At 35.0% G+C, this 12,070-nt stretch overlaps 1 protein-coding gene across 6 annotated transcripts in view; it reads left to right on the plus strand.

Annotated features, from left to right (window-relative positions):
* TFDP2 (transcription factor Dp-2) overlaps positions 1-12,070 on the plus strand; it is a 169,190-nt gene that overhangs the window by 5,611 nt on the left and 151,509 nt on the right. The window lies entirely within an intron of this gene.

The following is a 12,070-nucleotide window of genomic DNA, read 5'->3' on the forward strand; positions in this document are numbered from 1 at the left end:
GATTCCTACAGCAGTAGGCAGAATACAGCAATTTTTTGTGTTGTGCCTCATGGAAACTTTGATCAGTTTTGCACAGTTAATCTACATTTGTCTTAAGTAACCAGTTGGCTTTTGGTAAAGTTTTTATTTGTAAAATAGGAAGCTCTCACAGTTTATATTTTTTAGTGCTCACTGTGTGTGAATGTTATTGTGTCTGATAGCTCTTCATTTGCACATTGTCTTATTCTTAGCTCTTGATTATCTTATGCAAATTCCTGTATATCCTCAAGAAGATGATAAGAGTTCAGATGGTCTACCGTTCATTTTTGTTGCTTATAACAGAATACCTGAAACTGGGTATTTATAAAGAAACGAAATTTATTTCTTATAGTTTGGAGGCTGGGAAGTCCACAGTCCTGGGGGCACATCTGGTGAGGCCTTGTTCTTGGTAGGAACTCTACAGAGTCCTCTTGGTGACCAGGGTGTCACATGGTGAGAATGGCCTGAGCAGGAGAGGGCTAACCTCCTTACTGATTTTCCTTTTAAAAGCATCAGAACCACACCCATTACTCCATGAATGGATCAATCCATTCACAAGGATACAGTCCTCACAATCTAATCACCTCTTAAAGGCACTAACTTTCAAATCCTGTAATGGATTTCCCACCATCTTAGTACTGTTACAATAGGGGTCATGTTTCCAATACATGAACTTTTGGGGAACACATTTAACCCATAGCAGGTGGTAAGGATGAGAAAAGAAAGTAGGCCAGTTTTGCTTTCTGGACTCTTCTGGGCCTAGGGTTTCAGGTTTGCCTTTCTGATTTTTTGTATTAATATTTGGTTGTTTTCAATTTTAAAATTTTCTAAAAGAAAAGTCTTTCTTATATTCTTAGCTCCATCCTCCAGAGATAAAACCATATTTTTAAAAACTACTTTTTTTGGGCTGAGCCTGTGGCGCAATTGGGAGAGTGCCGCGCTGGGAGCGAGGCGACGCTCCCGCCACGGGGAATGGCCGGTGCACTCACTGGCTGAGTGCTGGTCACGAAAAAGACAAAAAAAAAAAAAAAAAAAAAACTACTTTTTTTGAGATATGGTAAATTCAAAAAATATACATATAATATTACAGCACTTGATGAATTATCCCTAACTAAATATATCTATGTAACCAGCACCCTAGATCCAGAAACACATGATTACTAGCACCCTAGTACCCCTTTCCAGTCATGAGCCCCTACTTCCCCAGGGGAACTGTACTGACTTCTAACAACATAGATTGGTAAAATCGCCTTTAACTGTATCTACTTTTAGTTCTTTTGATGGTCATAACTCTAAATTGTGTAATTATTGTTGTATTTCTTTTTTAGAAAATTTATATTTTAAGCTAATTTTAAACTTACAGGAAAGTTGAAAAAGTAGTACAAAGAATTATATCCCTCATTCCATTTCCCCTAATCTTAACATTTTATAAAACCAAGGTATAATTATCAAGACATTGGCACAGTATTATTAATTAAACTGTGACCTTATTTGAATTTCACCAGTTTTTCCACTAATGACATTTTTCTGATTTAAGACCCTATCTACATTGCATTTAGTTGCTATTTCTCCTTAGTCTCCTCTTTTCTCTGACAGCCTTCAGTTTTTCTTTGTCTTTCATGACCTTGGCACTTTTGAAAGGACTGATCAGTTATTTTCAGAATGTTCTTCTATTTGGATTTGTTCAGTATTTTATCATGATTGGAGTGAGTTTATGCAAATTTTTGGTAAAAATACCACAGAACTGGTGTTGGGTCTTTCTTTCACAGGGCATTATATCAAAGAGTTTTATTGTTGGCGATGTTTACCTTGATCCTTTGGTTAAATTAGTGTCTGCCTGGTTTCATTTTCTACATTTAGCTCTTTAATCCTTTTGGAGTTTATTCTTGTATATGGTGTTTGATGTGGATCTAATTTTGTCATTTTTCAGATTACTACACAGTACCATTTAATTATTAACAAGTCTGTCTTTTTGATTGATACAGAAAAAAATTAACAAAATTCAACATCCTTTTATGATAAAAACACTCAACAAACTAGGAATTGAAGGAAACTACTTCAACGTAATAAAGGCCATATATGAGAAGCCCACAGCTAACATCATACTCAGTGATAAAAGGCCAAAAGTTTTCCTCTAAGATCAGGAACAAGACAAGGATGTCCGCTTTTACCACTTCTATTTAGCATAGTACTGGAAGTTCTAACCAGAGCAGTTAGGCAAGAAAAAGAAATAAAAGGCATGCAAATTGGAAAGGAGGAAGTAAAATTATCCCTGTTCACAGATGACACGGTCTTTTTCAGAAAACCCTGAAGAGTCTATTAAGAACGCCAAGTCTGTTAGAATTTAACAAAGTTGTAGGATACAAAATGAACACACGTAATTCAGTTACTTCTATATACCAACATTGAAAAATCTGAAAAGGAAATTAAGAAAACAATTCCATTTATGATAACATTAAAAAGAATAAAATACTTAGGAATAAACTTGGTGAAGGAGGTGAAAGGCTTGTATGATGAACACTACAAAAAGTTGCTGAAATAAAGACACAAATAAATGGAAAGACATCCTGTGTTCATGGATTGGAAGACTTAATGTTGTTAAGATATCTGTACTACCCAAAGCAATCTACAGATTCAATGCCACCCCTATCAAAATCCCAATGGCTTTTTTGCAGAAATAGAAAAACCCATCTTATAATTCATGTGAAATCTTAAGGGACCTTGAATAGCCAAAACAATCTTGAAAAAGAAGGACAAAGGTGGCGGTCTCACACTTCCCAGTTTCAAACCTTATTACAAAGCTTCAGTAATCAAAATTCTGTGATACTGGATTAAAGACAGATATGGAATAGAGAGCCCAGGAAAACAAAAAGCAAAAAAAGAAAAACCCCCTCTTATACATGGACAGATGATTTTCAGCAAGGGTGTTAAGGCTATTTAATGGGGAAAGGACATTGGGAAAACTAAATATCCATATGCAGAAGAATAGAGTTGGAGCCTTGCTTTATACCATATACAAAGATTAACTCAAAATAAATCAAAGACCTAAATGTAAGACCTAAAACTATAAAACTCTTAGAAGAAAAAATAGGGAAAAAGCTTTACAACATTGGATTTGTTAGTGATTTCTTAGATATGATACCAAAGCCACAGTCAATAAAAGAAAAAAATAGCTAAATTCGACTATATCAAAATAAAAAACTTCTGTACATCAACAGACACTATCAACAGTGAAAGGGCAACCTGTAGAATATGAGAAAATATTTGCAAATTGTATATTTGATAAGGAGTTAATATCTAGAATATATAAAGAAATGTCTTTTCAATATATAAAATGTCTTTTCAAATATATGAAGAAATGTCTTTTCAAATCCCTTGCCTATTTTTTAATGTGATTGTGTTTTTAAAAAAATTCAACATTAAAAAAACAATCACATTAAAAAATTGTCAAAGCATTTGAAAAGACAGTTTTCCAGTGAAGATATGCAAATAGCCAAGAAGCACATGAAAAGATGCTCAGCATCACTGTTCGTTAGGGAAATGTATACTAAAACCACAGTGGGATACCACTTTACACCCAAAACAAACAAACAGAAAATAACAAGTGTTAGAGAGGATGTGGTGAAATGCTTGTGGGTATGTAAAATGATATTGCCACTGGAAACCAATATGGTGGTTACTCAAAAGTAAATAAATACATAACATTAAATATATAGTTCTCATATGACCCAGCAATTCTACTTCTGGGTATATGTCCTCAAAGGAATTGAAAGCAGGACCTCTCAGTGCTGTTTGTGCAACCATTTTCACAATAGTTAAAAGGAAGCAACCCAAGTTTCCATCATAGATGAGTGGATAAACAAAATGTGGTATATCCATATAGTAGAATATTAGTCAGCCTTAACAAGAAATTCTGACACATGCTACAACATGGATGAACCTTGAATACATTATGCTTAAAATAAGTCAGTCACACACACACACAAACCCTACAAATATTGTACGATTCCACTAACACAAGGTAGTAGTCTAATTCATGGAGACAGAAAGTAGAATGGTGGTTGCCAGAAGCTGTGATAGAAAAGAATGAGGAGTTTATGTTTAATTGGTACAAACTTTCAGTTTTGCATGATGAAAAGAGTTCAGGAGATTGGTTGTACAGCAGTGTGAGTGTACTTAACACTACTGAACTGTACACTTATAAATGGTTAAGATGGTAAATTTTATGTTATGGGTATTTTTCCACAATTAGTCATTAAAAATAAAAAAGCCCAGCTTTGCCCAGTGATTGGAGATGCCAGCTTTGTCATATACTAAATTTCCTTATGTATTTGGGTCTAATTCTGGACTTTCTGTTCTATCCCACCGATGTCTGTGTTTGTGCACCTGTACCACAATGTTTTAATTATAGAGGCTTTATAGTATATTTTAATGCCTGGTGAGGCAGACATTAAAATTCCTTTGTAGGTTTTCTTTTTCAGTACTTTCCTTGTGATTCTTGCATGTTTGTTTTTCCATAACAGTTTTAAAATCAAATTGTTCAGCTCCATAAAATGGCTTGTTGTATTTTTATTGGGATTACATTGAATTTATAATTGAATTTAATTTGGGGAGAATTTATTTATTTATTTATTTATTTATTTTTTAAAAGATGACCGGTAAGGGGATCTCAACCCTTGGCTTGGTGTTGTCAGCACCACGCTCAGCCAGTGAGCAAACCGGCCATCCCTATATAGGATCCGAACCCGTGGCCTTGGTGTTATCAGCACCGTACTCTACCGAGTGAGCCACAGGCCGGCCTATGGGGAGAATTTATATCTTTATAATGTTGAGCTGTTTTATCTGAGAATATTTATGTCTTTCCATTACTTGTTTTCTTTTAGTGTGTCTTAGAAATATTAAAAATTTTTCTTTATATAGATTCTTTACAAACATATCATAAAATTTACTTTTGAAGAGTACAATTTAGTGGTTTTTGGTATATTCACAGATATGTGTAACCATGATAACTACTTAATTGTAGAACATTTTCATTACTCCAAAAAAGAAACCCCATACCCATTAGCAGTCACTCCCAATCCATTCTCCTTCCAGCACCTGACAACTGCTAATCTATTTTGTTTCTATGGATTTGCCTCTTCTGAATATTTCATATGAACCAAATCATACAAAATGTGGCCTTTGTGACTGGTTCTTTCAGTTGGCATAACATTGTCAAGATTCATTAATGCTGTACATTGTATCAGTAACCATCCCTTTTTATTGCCAAATAATATTCCATTGTATATATAACCATATTTTGTTCATCCATTCATCAGTTGATGGACATTTGAGCTGTTTATGCTTTTTGGCTATTATAATTGTTGCTTTGCTTCCCATGGATTTGTCACCCCTCATCCCCTGGGTGATGGAGCCGCAAAGGATTACTCAAAGCCCATCTCTTCTGAGCAGTGAGAAGCCCTGAAGAGGTTAATCTCCCAGAACCCTCAAGAGAGAGGCATTCCTTCCTTTTGGGAAATTAACCAAGAACTGGGGTTCTCACCTCGCATTTATTCTCCAGACCACGAAGTTACTAACATAGGTGGGGTTATAGTCTAACAATGTAGGCTGGTAACATCAGTCAAACAAGCAAAGTGACAGTCCATAATGCAATTTGCAAGAGGTTAAGTCAATCCACCAACAAAAGCATGATTTTAGCAAACATTCTTTCTCCCTACAGCAGCTTCCCAGTATCTTTACATATCAATCAGTAATTTATCTGTCCTTTAGCCAGCAACCTTGCTGTGTTACAATTCTTTATCTTACAACAGAGACTATAGCTTGGGGAAAATTTCCTGTCTTTTGCAAGGTCAACATTTTACATGTACTTTTAAGAAGTTAGGCTAAACCAGAAACTGCAAGGCTTTGGAAAGCCAGGCCCTGTGAAATACATTTGCTTTATGTATACTCCGCATATAATAATGCTTCTCTGAACAGGCTTTTGTGTAGACATGTGTTTTTAATTTCTTCATACCGTTTTTATGCATTTGTTGTTAAATTTATTCATAAGTATTTAATCTTTGTTGATGCTGGATTATCTACCATCATATCCTCCACGTGTTTACTGTGTTTGTGTTGATCTGTATTGATTTTGTTGCTAACCATAAATTAAATTCACCTATAACCTAACATATTGGTCCTATTCTTAGTCTTGTTTTGGTGGAAAGGTTACGCTAATCTCACCAAATGAAGAGAATTCTTTGGAAGACAATGTGTGTTCTCCCATTTGGGGGGCAGGTTTCTGCATGGGTCTTTCTGCTCAAACTTACTCATGGTGTTCAAACTTACTGACTTTCTTTTTTTGTCTGTTTGTCTTTTCATTACTGAGAGGTGTGTGTTAAAATCTCCTTGCATGACTGCAGATTTCTTAGTTTCTTGTAAATTTGTCAATTTTTGTCTTAATGTTTGTAAATTATATTATGAAATGTATTCAAATTTAGACTATTTTTGTGTCTTCCTGCTGAATGGAACCTTTAAACATTGTATCCTCTTTATCCCCAATAATGCTCTTACTATAAAGGCCATTTGTATATTTTTAGAGCGACATCATCTTTCCTTTTTCATTCTATTACTCTCTGTGGGAATACTTTAGGCATGTTTCTGGCAAATAGCAATTAGATGTTGTTTTCCTTTTTGTTGTTTATTTTAATCCAATATGTCTTTTAACTAATGCATTTATTTATGTATTTGCATTTCTTTCTACCATGTAATTACGCTACTTTTTCTGTACATATTCTATTTTTCTATCCCATCTGCTTTTGATTATTCTTTCATATTTTTAGTGGTTAAAAAATTTTTTAGTGAATGTATTTAACACAGTATTTCCTAAGCAATGCAAGACCTCTAGACTTCTTTAATTGTGATCAAACTTCTCTCTTATGTTATTATTGTCCAGACTATATTTCCTCTTGTTTTCTCCCTTTTCATCTTCTAAAATAATTGGTATAGCTATCATACAAATGATGTTTGTTTACATGTACTCATATCTTTCTTATTTTTGTGTTCCTCTTCCTTGAATTCGTTTTTTTTTTTTTTTTTTTTAAAGATGACTGGTAAGGGGATCTTAACCCTTGACTTGGTGTTGTCAGCACCACACTCAGCCAGTGAGCGAACCAGCCATCCGTATATGGGATCCGAACCCGGGGCCTTGGTGTTTTCAGCACCGCACTCTCCTGAGTGAGCCACGGGCTGGCCCCTTGAATTCGTTTTGACTTTTGAATAGTTTCCATTTTTCTGAAGTACATCCTTTGGAAGTTTCTTTATTGAATGTCTGTTGAAGGGTAGCTCACTGAAAATATCTTTATTTCACCCTCTTTCTTGAAAGATACTTTAGAATTCTAGTTTGATATTATTTCCCTTTGCACCTTGAGGATATTATTTTATTGTGTTTTTGTTTTCACTGTTGAGAAATCTTCTGCAGTGTAGTTGTCATTCCTTTGTAGAGAATCTGTTTCTCTCTATGCCTCCTTTTTTTTCCAGACATTTTTATATTGTGGTAAAATACTCATAACATAAAATTTGCTGTCTTAACCATTTTAAGTATATAGTTCAGTGTTGTGAGGCACATTCATAGTGTTGTACAGCCATCACCACCGTCCGTCTCCAGAACTCTTTTCATCTTGCAAATATGAAACTCTCTGTCAATTAGCAGTAATTTCCCATGCCTTCTCCCCCAGCCATTAATGACCACTGTTCTCCTTTCCGTCTCTGTGAATTCGATTACTGGAGGTACCTCTTGTACGTCTTTTTGTGACTGGCTTATCTCACATGGTTCATCTATATTGTAGCGTATGTTAGCGTTTCCTTATTTTTTAAGGCTGACTAATACTTCATTATATGTATGTGCTCCATTTCAATTCTCCGTTCATCTGTTGATGGACACTGGCTTGCTTCCACAGTTTAACTATTGTGAATAATGCTTCCATGCACATGGATGTACAAATATCTGCTCCAGACCCTGCTTTCAGTTCTTTTGAATATAAATCCAGAAGTGGAATTGCTCGGTCATGTGGTAATTCTATTTTTAATTTTTTGAGAAACTGCCATACTGATTTCCACTGTGGCTGTATCATTTTACAAGTACATTCCCAACAACAGGGCACAAGGGTTCCAGTTTCACCACATCCTTGCCAACAAGTTATTTTCTGGTTTTTGGGTAGTAGCCATCCTAGTGGAGGTGAGATGGTATCTGATTGCGGTTTTGATTTGCATTTCCCTGATGATTAGTGATGCTGAGCATCTTTTCATGTTCTTATTGGCCATTTGTATATCCTCTTTATGTCTTTCTATTCAAGTCCTTTGCCCATTTTCAAATTGAGTTTTATTTTTGTTGAGTTTTAGGAGTTCTCTTTATATCCTATTAATCCCTGATCAGATATATGACTTACAAATTTTTTCTGTCATTCTGTGGGTACCATTTTTTTTCTGTTGATATTGTGTCTCTTTTGCGAAATTTATAAATTTTCATCAAGTACAGTTTGTTTTTTCTTTTATTGCCTTTTGCCTTTGGTTGATACCATTCTCTGCTGGTTTTTAAGATCTCTTTTTTAGTGTTTTGCTGTGCCTAAGATAGTTTTTTTTCCCCCTTAACTGGGGGTCATTGTGTTTTCTGAATCTGACGATTTTAGGAAATCCTTTTTCCCCCTAGTTTCCAGAGTCTATAGTTAGACAGAAGCATTTCCTTGTTATGTCTTTGCTGTAGGTTGATTTTTTTTTTCCCCCTCCTTAACCCATACTTTGACTCAAAATGTGTAAAAGGTGGTGGGAGCCTCAATTCTAACTCTTCACTTCATGTGGTTCCCAAGGCCTTGCCTCCTGTCACTGTAAGGCCATTGAAAGCTGGAAGTCTTGATTACTCATATTGACAAATTCCTCCAGGGCAACTGAAAGCTTTATTTTTTTGTGAGCTCAGCATTTGAGAGAATATTTAATTTATCCAACATTTCTAGATGTTTTGTTAAAGTGAGGTTTTCATTTTATTTAGTCCACCCTGTGGCCAGAAACAAGTTTGATTTCTTTTGTATAATATATTTCCTTTTTCTCATTTTCCAGTTGGACCTTCTGGATTGATCTTCTAAAGTTTTTCTGCTTTTTTAGAAAAAACTTTTGTTCTACTTTGTGGGAAAATTTTTACCCTTCCTTTGCTTTTTTCTCCATCCTTCTCCCACAACCCTGTGCTGCTATTCTACCTCCCTCTCTCCCTCCCTTCCTTCTTTCTTTTCTTTCTTTCTATCTTGTTTATTAATTTGGTGTCTCCTGTTTTGTTAATTTGGCCTCTTTATTGCATGTTAGAGATTTTTTTCAATTTTTCAGTAAACTTGGTCATCTGTTCAGATTAAAGAGTGAGGCAATAAAAAGCTGAGTAAAAACTGCAAAGTTAACTGTAGGTCTTTACACAGGGTGGTTGAGTGATTGCAGATTTTTTTCTCTTGGGTCATTTTCCTCACAGAGGAATCTCCTAGTCACCTGCCTGATTGGCCTGCGTTCTGGAAGCTGATTTAGTCCACTGTTCAGCATGTAAATCTTCATTTAGTATCTGTGTGGCATGATATGATACATAACCTTATATATATCTGTTTTCTATATCCTGTCTGGCTTAATGTTTTCAGAAGGTAAACCACTCATATTCCTGGGGTGCAGAAGGGGCAGTTTCTTGCCTTCATGGGGTAAGGCTGCTGGGTGAAAACTGTTCTGTAATCTTCCTATTTTCAGCTCCAACTGAGATCCCTACCTTTAGATGGCTCCAGTTCTTGTCTTTCTGATGTATGTATGGTGTGTGCGTGCATATATGTGTGTATATGTGTGTGTGTGTATATATATGTGTGTTTTTTGATGGGTTTATCCTTTTTTTCATCTTTTAGCATCATTTTGGTGTAATCCCAGGATTGAATGTATGTAAACATGTGTTCATGTTTAACAAGAACCTTATAATACATTTTAATTATGTTATTTTCAACTTAAAAATAGTATTGTTATAAGTTGAGGAATTCCTCGTATCTTCCTTTCCACTAATGTTTATTTCAGTTTCAGAAATATAGGAGGAAATCCTAAAAGGCAACAAGAGAGACATAAAGAAGTGTGGGGGGGGGAGGTTAATAACAAACAAGAGCCTTAGTTGTAGTTATCAGTGAGACTTTAATGAAGTAACACCGCCATCTTCTGGCTTTAAAAAAAAACTGTGTTGTTTGTGTAAGTACATCTGTGAACCCCTCTAGTAGTTAACTTGCATTCTGAATCAGATTTAGTGGATTTGGTCTTGTTTAGTTGTTCTCTATCCAATTGTGGAAAAATACTTTTCTTGACACAGGATTTGATGACAACGTAATAATTCTGTCCTTTCAAGCTCCCTAAGAAAGGATTCTATCTAAAATATTTTTAAAAACTATACCCTGTTTCTGTAGCTTGGATGGTTTATTTCTATTTATATTAAGAAAAAGGAAGTATTGTTTCTATGTGAAGGAAAATACAGAATTTAAAAATTTATTGCATACATAGTTTGTGTTCATGGTACAAAATACAAATGGTATGAAAGAGTGTAAGTCATCCTACTATTTCATAAGAATTAATGAAAGAGAAAGGAAAATTAAAGTGTCTTTCTCCCATTCTTTGCCTTCTGATCATCCAGTTCCTTTGCCTCAGAAGTAGTCTTTTTATAAAAATGGTAGTGTGCTACACATACTTTCTATCACTTTCTTTCTTCACTGAGTAGTTTATATTGGAGGCGGTTCTATATCACTACACAGTGAACTCCTTCATTTCTTTTTTTAGGCCATGATTTGTTTAACCAGTCTACTATTGGTAAACAGTTAGTGTGTTTTTCTAATCTTTTGCTGTAAAAATGACACCATAGTGAATATACTTGTATAGAGAGTCGTGCATTGTTCAATGACAGGGATACCTTCTGAGAAATGTGGCGTTAGGTGATTTTGTCACTGTGTGTACTTAACACAAACCTAGATGGTTTAGCCTACTACACACCTAGGCTATATAGTATAGCCTATTGTTCCTAGGCTACAAACTTGTATGGCATATTACTGTACTGAAACTGTAAGCAATTGTAACACAATGGTATTTGTGTATCTAAACATAGAAAATGTACAGTAAAAATATGGTATAAGAGATAAAAAGTGGTACACTTGTATAGGGCACTTACCATGAGTGGAGTTTGCAGGACTGGAAGTTGCTGTGGGTGAGTCAGTGAGTGAGTGGTGAGTGAATGTGAAGGCCAGGAACATTACTGTACACACTGTAGACTTTATAAACACTGTACACTTATACTATACTAATTTATATAAAAAAAAAGTCATCTGCAACATTACAATGGCTACGACATCATGAGGCGATAGGAATTTTTCAGCTCCATTATAATCTTATGGGACTACTGCTGTATATGTGGTCCATCGTTGACTGAAACATCGTTACTTGGTGTGTGACTGTATATGGTTTCATATGACTGTAGAAAAAGCTCATAGAAAGATTTGTGTATTTGTAATTTTGATGGATATGGTAAAGTTGCCCTCCATAAAAGATAACATCTATTTATTCTGCCACCAATATTGTATGAGAAAGTCTGTTTTTCCTCATCCTTCTCAATACAGTGTACTGATATCAATATTTTTGATCTTCCTGTGTCTTGCAACTTTATTTTGCGTTTCTCTTATGAGTGAGGTTGAACATATTTTCATATGTTTAGAAGCTATTTGTGTTTTCTGTTATATACCCTTTGCCTAGTTTTCTTTAGGCTGTTTTCTATTTATTTTTAGGAGCTTATATTCATAATTTGTAAGATAGAAATGAACTCTTTCTGTAATATGAGTTGCAGATACTTTTTCTCAGTTTATTTTTCTTATGATTTTCATTGTAATATTTTCTTTAAATACAAAAAAATTATATATGTACAATTTTGTACACATATCTGACTTTACTTTGAAGACTTCTGGGTTTGGCTTCATATTTAGAAAGATCTTTGGGCCGAGCCCGTGGCGCACTTGGTAGAGTGCAGCGCTGGGAGCGC

The sequence above is a fragment of the Cynocephalus volans genome, chromosome 11 (genome assembly GCF_027409185.1).
Source record: "Cynocephalus volans isolate mCynVol1 chromosome 11, mCynVol1.pri, whole genome shotgun sequence".
Lineage (NCBI taxonomy): Eukaryota > Metazoa > Chordata > Mammalia > Dermoptera > Cynocephalidae > Cynocephalus > Cynocephalus volans.